At 29.6% G+C, this 8,049-nt stretch overlaps 1 long non-coding RNA gene across 1 annotated transcript; it reads right to left on the minus strand.

The window, feature by feature from the left end:
• Nucleotides 1-3,102: 3,102 nt before the first annotated feature.
• Nucleotides 3,103-4,153, minus strand: LOC146934360 (uncharacterized). The gene is made up of 3 exons (XR_015008458.1): nucleotides 3,883-4,153; nucleotides 3,723-3,778; nucleotides 3,103-3,485 (listed from the first exon to the last, which is right to left on the minus strand). It is a non-coding gene; the product is annotated as an uncharacterized LOC146934360 (long non-coding RNA).
• Nucleotides 4,154-8,049: the final 3,896 nt, after the last annotated feature.

Consider the following 8,049-nt stretch of genomic DNA (forward strand, 5'->3'; position numbering starts at 1 on the left):
TTTTCTTAGAAAAATAAAAACTTTAATTTCAAAATAATTTTTTTTAGGATTTTTATTTTATTTTTCAGAATATCTTATTTCCTTACGAAATTAAAAAATATATTCTTTTTAGAAAAATAAAAATTTATCTTAGTTTCCAGAATTTTATTTTTATTGAAAAATAAATGAATAAATTTTCGATTATTCAATTTTTTTTCTAACATTCAATAAATGAATTACAGAAATTTAAAAAAAAAAACTCATCTGAACTTTTTTTTTCTATTTTTTTGATTTTTTTAATTTCTGGAAATCAATTTTCAGAATTTTTAAAATTGTTGGAAGATAGTGTGAAGAAAAATCTAGTGTTGAGAGAACATGTTAAGAATATGTTCTTCACTTAATCTAATTGTTGAATCCAACTTTCCCTTGGTGTGAAAGGATTGGTCTTTCCCATGTGAAATGCCACCTATTTGATATAGTAACTGTTCATTCTTATTTAACTGATTGAATTTTAAAAGTTAGAGAAAAAGGAAAGAAAAATGCATTGTGGGCTTTAAAAAGAAAAGAATAGCATGTGAACAAAGGAACACCATGGGAAAAAGAGAAGGCCAGATTCAAGCATTGCAGACTAGAGATTTATTTTACATCAGATACTCATCTTCGATTTTTTTTTTCTCACTCAAATAAGAAATTATTGCCATTGAACAAGTTGTGATAGAAATGATGGATGTTTAAATACTAGCAATATATTTATTTATATTCGATGAACATTGGAAGGTTTGTCCTATTTCATCATTTACATTATAAATTGTAATAGTTATTAACTTAAAAAAAGAAGGAAGTTCCGATTCACATGAATATGGTGGATTTCAGTTTATTTGCCATTTGAGATAACCCAAACATACACAGTTGTCCAATTTAACTCTTTCACTTCATAATGACCACATATTCGTCCAAAAATAAGGCTACTAAAACCTTTTCACTTTAAACTTACCAATAAAAAATTATTATTATTAGATTTTATAAACAATAGAGGCTCAAATGTTAAAAAAAAGGCTTATATATTAAAATTTGTTTATAAGTAGAACAATTTTTGTTCAGATTTTAATTGCTCTCGATCAAACTTTAGAGTACTGAGCCCCTTTCCCTTAAAAACCCCTATGATGCAGGGTTAACACAAAAAATATTGTTTTAAACCTCAGTTACAATTAAAAATTATTGGACCATCAATTTGCCCTAGCATATGAATGTGGTGAAATGGTAAAATTGCTATATTGAGCCAGTATTCGTAATTGAGGTAGCTGGTAGAAGTATATGGTCTGGCAAAGGAGGTGAAACTATTAATTGTTCCATTTATTATTGCTTGCCAGATGCCACCGCTGCATTGTGTTGATGATCTTATAATGCGTTTTGGAATATTTCACCTTCAAAGAGTGCTGTCTCGTATGATAGAGTAGGTGCCATATATTTCACTTCAGACATATTAAGCATCTACCTTGACTTTGTGTCCTGCTTTATTTAGTGCGATCAATCCTTATACTTATACAGTAATCAACGGTATATTATACTCCAATCTTTGTCATTCAACTAATGATATCATGGCAGATGAAATATTTAGGTTGGATTGTCAACTAATGTGGCAAAAAGCAGGAATTGATTATTTATGTTTGGATCTTCTAGTATGTATGTATCTGAGCAGAATAATTTTTGTGCAGTTACAACCGCAAATTCAAATCATTTAAACACACATCTAAACTTATAAATTATTTAATTAGTTCACTAATGAAAATTTTTGATTATTTATTTCTACCTTATTTTTTTTTCCTATTTGTGTGTGAATATAAATAATTTAAATTTGTGGTTTGTGATTACACAAGTTTTGCTCATCTAAGCATCTTATACCACAGTAGCTACCATTGCCAACAAAAATATCTAGCAACTACAGTACCCATAGGAAGACTTGTAAAATTCCGGTCATGTTATCTCACATTCTCATTATCAAACATTTCACATTCGTTTAAGCAACTAACGAACATAGCACTTCTCAGCTTCATTTTGGATTGCAACGCATCAAAATTATTAAGGCTTAATTGGATTTTGATCTATATCTTAAAATTTATATTGTCTAAATCAAAATCTATATTTAAAATTTATATTGTCTAAATCAAAATCTATAATTCTAGCTCGTCAGGTTATAACTACTTCAACTTATAAACACATGTTCAAACTTTATCTCATCTATAATGTGGGATTTTCAACAACTTACATATAATTAATGATGTGCGATTTTATCTCTTAAACTTTGATTGCACAAATTAAATCTTCAAAGTATTATCTTGCTAAACTAAGATTTTCTATCATTATTAATATATTGTGGCACAAGTGGTAAAATACGTGAGTCTCTTAACTATTAGGTCCAAGATTTGATTATTGACCGGTGTATGAAAAAATATTTGTTGCAAGAGATCAATCCCTTAAATAAATCTAAGTGATCTCGAAGTGATTAGTCTTTGTACTTATGCACATAAGATACATTTGATTTACTAAAAAAGGAAAGATTTTTTGTCGCTATAAATGTGAAAGTAGTTATTTTTGCTTATAATTGAGTCCATGTGATAAGTAAAAATAGATGTGTCTTTTTATGCATGACGTTCACTTGATGACTTAGAGCATCCACATTAGTAGGGTCTTTACCATTTAAGACCCGATACCTAATAGATACTCTCAATGAGGGAAAAAAAATTGGGGGTCTCTTAAGACCCAGGGTCTAACTTAAGACCTCCAATCTTAAGTGGACCCCACACCACTTTTCAATAAAATAATCATTATTTGAATTGTTTTTGTTGCTTTTCATTAATAAATAGTTATTGGTGAGATCCATTTAGACCTTTTAATATAGGATCTCCATTAGAGTGGTTGAATGCCTATTAGGTACTATTATTAAAAAATAATAAAAAATGATGTGTCTATGTGAGACCCGTTTAAGACCTCAAATGTGAGGGTCTCCATTGTGGATGCTCTTATGAGCGTGGTCTGGTTTACTTGTAGTCATGTTAACATGTCATATTGGTTTTATAGAAGTAAATAATGAATGCATCATTGATAATTAAAAGACAAATAATATGAGACAGACTGAATTATTTCATAAAATTCTAATAAAATACAAAATTTGTTCATGCTATTGTTAGACAAATCTTATGCACTTGGTTGTAACATAAAATATTGCAGAAATTAAATTAAAACTCGTAGCAGAAGGAAATCGTTGGACGCCAGCTTTTCTTATATTTCTGCTTCTTCTGCATTTTATGGTTGCAAGTGCTGGCTTGAATTATTATTTATTCCATTAAAATATAGTATAACATATTATTAGCAATCCAACTAGCATAAGGTTAAGTTCAACCGTGGGGCTTCCCTTTCCCTTGATCATTCTTGTGGTTAGAGTCATATTCTTTGTAGTCGTCCGTATCAACTTTCATAAGCTGTCTTCCCTTCATCTCAAAAGAGGCCTTCAAAGTAATGGCAAATTTAGTTTAATTATTTATTTATCAATTAAAATAAATAAATAAATAAATAAATAAATATTGTTATTTTGATTAATAAGCACATTTTTTTAGCTAGCTACAAAGTAGAAAAAGTTATTTTAAAAAAAAAAAGTAGAAATAGAATAAAGAATCAATTGAAATGCGAGCTGCACATGACAAATTTAAACATTTTCAATTAATTAATGAATGAAAATACCTTACCTCAGTTGATGGTTTTACTATATCCGCTGTAATTATCCTCAAGCTGTTGACTCTAGCTACAAGATATACACATAAATGAACGATATTGGGTTAATTATTAGTTGTCATTTTGGTAGCTTTCTTTAACTAAAATAAAAATACATCTCAAGAACGTGCTTACCTGGATACAGTTCAACAAAGAGCAAAAAGAAGATCATAATAGATATTCTTAGTTGAGGATCCATGAAGTTAAATATAGCCAATTTGAACGAGGCAAGGGGAATAATATTGTGCTTTTAAAATATGTAAGTATATATAGACATGGGACTAAGAATGAGAGCCCTTTTCTTTTTCTACTTTTCTTTTTAGGGGATGGAAGGTGGCATAGAATGGGGGAAAATTGGACTTAAATAAATCCCAAAAATGAATGTGTTGAAGTTCTCGCAGGAAACACGTGGGATGTATGTAGCTTATCATGATGTATTCAAGCGGAATGATGATTGTGATATGTGAATAAAGATAATGCTAGATATTACTTGTTCGGAAAAATCAAATCAAAAAAAGTTGATGTATTTGATCTAAATATTAGATAAATTGATTCAATTTTCTCTTATATATATACCGGAGGTAGTAATCTCGAATCGTGGAAAGTCAACGCTGCTGCTACTACTAATTAATTTTTAGTTTGGAACCTATAAAATCTAAAAACAAAAGAAAACCAATCTTACAAAGAGCAACTCGACCTTGTGTGTTACACTTACACTAGCTAGCTAGTTTTTTCTGTTTGGTTATTCTCGGTTTTTTGTACATTCAAGATAAGTTAAAGTGGTGTTCGATCAGAAGTGTAGTTTAGTTATTGATAAATGATTCCATTTAAGGATAGTCAACGAAAGGATCAGTGGTTTATGGAACTATATATGATGTATAGTATTTTTCATGCTATTGAATAGTTCCACTCATGACTCACCACATGATATTTCAATGTTAACTTCAGAAGTGCCACATTGTATATATGGCTGCTGATAAAAGCTTTTCGATAGAGAGCTTTCAATGAATAATATGTAGTGTACGGTTCAATTTTATGCGTGTAAAACAATCTATAGGGTTTTTTTTAACAGAAACAACAAAATGGAATTCAAAGAGTTCAAGAAAAATACGAGGAAATAATATATGTAAGATTTGAAATTCGAACCCCGACCATCACAAAAAAAAAATATATGTGGAAGCACTCTTGTAGATGTTAGTTTAGAATTAAGAATTCACCAAAAAATGTTTAGAATTACGTAGGAATATTTGTGCAGCAACTCTCAAAATTGGGCACCATATTTATATCTTACAATAACATAATAGAGGTATTAATTTGACGTGAATTGTCTCACCTCAAATTAATACAAGGGGTTAAGAGAAAAAAAAATATAAGCTAAGAGACGTGTTTATTTGCTAGATCAACTAATAAAATGTGTCTTAGTGTGTGTTTGGTTCAGCTTTGAATATAATTGATTCTGACAGAATTGATTCTGATAGAATTGATTCTGACAGAATTGATTCTGAGAGAATTGATTTATGTTTGGATACAATTATGTAGAATTGATTAAACAAACTGATTTATGTTTGGATACAATTATGTAGAATTGCTTTTGAATGTATAATTACTAAAATAGACATAGCTAAAGGAGAATTGATAAAGAAGGAGAATTGATAAAGGGCAATAAAGGAAAATAATAGGTTGTAATAATAAAATATAATATTTACTGTTTATGATTGATTCTAGAAAAGCTAGAAGCTAGGATTTGTAGCTTCATGGAGAAATGCTTTTGGAGGATAAAAGCAATTCTGAAAAGCCAAACCAAACACGTTGTTTTTGGCTAGAATTGTTTTTAGCACTGTAGATAATTGCTTTTGGCTGGGCAGAAGCTGAACCAAACAGGCCCTTAGTGAGTAGGCATGATCTAATGTCAATATCAGAAATCATTTGATGATCCAAATTTAATGCGGTGTCATTCAACAACCACTGGCCAGTGTATTCAAGATATATATATATATATATATATATATATATATATATATATATATATATATATATATATATATATATAGGGTTATGTTACAAGCCACCCTTTGGTGGTGTCTTTTATCAAGTCACACCTTAAGGTGTGATTTTCACTTTTTAGTTATAACTTTGCTAAAAGACACCTTCATAAAAGTAAGTTGGTGTCTTTTCGCAAATGCTCATAGAGTAACTTGATAAAAGACACCTTCACAAAAGGTGTCTTCTATCATAACCCATATATATATATATATATATAGGGGTTTGCTAGGATACACCCACTAGTTTTTATTAAGGTGTGTTTTAGCAAAGATATAACTAAAAAGTTGTTAAATACACCTTAAGGTGAATGTTGCTAAAACACACCTTCTAAAAAATAAGTGGGTGTATGTTAGCAACTCCTATAGGCATTTGCTAGGATACACCCACTTATTTTTTAGAAGGTGTGTTTTAGCAAGTTATAACTAAAAAGTAGTTAAATACACCTTAAGGTGTAGCTTGCTAAAACACTCCCACATAAAAACTAGTGGGCGTGTTCTAGCAAATCCCATATATATATATATATATATATATATATATATATATATATATATATATCTTAGACGTATATTTGTATCAATTATATATATATATATATATATATATATATATATATATATATATATATATAGTTGACTATACATGTGATAGTTCTCCCTGTGGCTGAAAATTTACCAGAAATGATAATGCTTCTTTTTCATGCAGAACTATGCAATATCATGGACCTATAGCTTCAAAAAGATCATAATTAATGTGTTGAAACAAGTTGGCTATATTTCCAAATCAATACTGATGGACTAACAAATCTATGGGTTGTGAGGACAGCTAGCCAGTCTATCACGGATTTGCTGAAATCTTATTTTAAAAGATGTGTTTCTCTTTGAAAAAAATCTTATCGTGTTTCTTTTTTCATTTTGTGAATAAAAAGGATCAGAATAACAATGGAACAAGCCATGCAAAAATAACAACTAACTACAATGTAAATTTCATGGGTAATTTAGGTTTTCGATAGGTGTAAATATAGTCACTTTCTTGTTTTAGTTTTAGTCTTTTGAATTATTTTATTTTTTTTTGTCTCAAGACAAGATTCACATTGTTTGATACTTTTAGACTCCGGTGACATATTTTCATTTGGAAAAAGTTAGCTAGACACCTTTTCATGTGTCAGGGGTATTTTAGTAATTTCATATTACATCATCACTTTCTCCCAACTCTTCTTTTAATGTTTTTATCACATATCACAATTGTGTGTGGGTGTTAAAGGGTGTATGCCACATAAGGTGATCCAAGTATTAAGGCTCATTTTCATTCAAGTTGACAAGGTATGTTGACATGACATGTCACATGAAAATAGTGACAATTAAAAATCTATAAAAATTTAACAATGACTAAACTTTTTTTTTTTAGGGTCGGAGACCAAACTTAAAGGTCAAATTTGATTTTTTTTTTCCTTCTTTTATGCACAAACCTTAGACCATCTACAATGGTTAAACAACATTTTTTGTTTAAACATCCACTTTTTCACTTCCCAACACTCCACATCATTTTCTCTCTCTTCCACCTAAACATTAAACAAACATTCACAAATAACCCTCTCCAATGGTTAAACAACATTAAACAATCTACCCCACCAACACTCTACCCCACCACTTTTTTAATTCATATTCTTATTTAATTTTATTATTTAATTTTATATTTTTATATTTTTAATTACATAAAAATAAAAATATCAATTATAATTAAATTAAAATAATATACACTTAACGATTATAATTAAACAAAATATATTTAAATATTTTTTTATTTTCTTAATTTGAAATGCAATACAAGAAACTAAGCACGCGGCACACAAATAACTTAAAATGCTAAACAATAAACTAAGCACACAACACACAAATAACGTAATTAGTACGATACAAATTATCTTCAATTCCTAAACATTCCAAACTTTGCCCATATGTGCTTTACTAGATCTGCTTGCAATTGATGATGAACATTTGAATCACGCAACTCGGATCTAGCACGCACATGATTTGCAAAAGCGGGTAACACCTCGGTCGAGTATGGTGGTGGTTGCGGTTAACTAGATCCACTTTCCTCAGATTGCTCAAAATCAGTCCAGCGTTGAGAATATGTATCCTGTTCATCCTCAACAATCATATTATGTAATATGATGCATGTCCTCATGATGATACCTAAATCGCCTATGTCCCACAAGCGAGCTGGTTCACGGATGATTTTAAATCGAGCTTGAAGAACTCC

The sequence above is a fragment of the Medicago sativa genome, chromosome 4 (genome assembly GCF_051527215.1).
Source record: "Medicago sativa cultivar Bolivia chromosome 4, Bolivia_mono, whole genome shotgun sequence".
Classification (NCBI taxonomy): domain Eukaryota; kingdom Viridiplantae; phylum Streptophyta; class Magnoliopsida; order Fabales; family Fabaceae; genus Medicago; species Medicago sativa.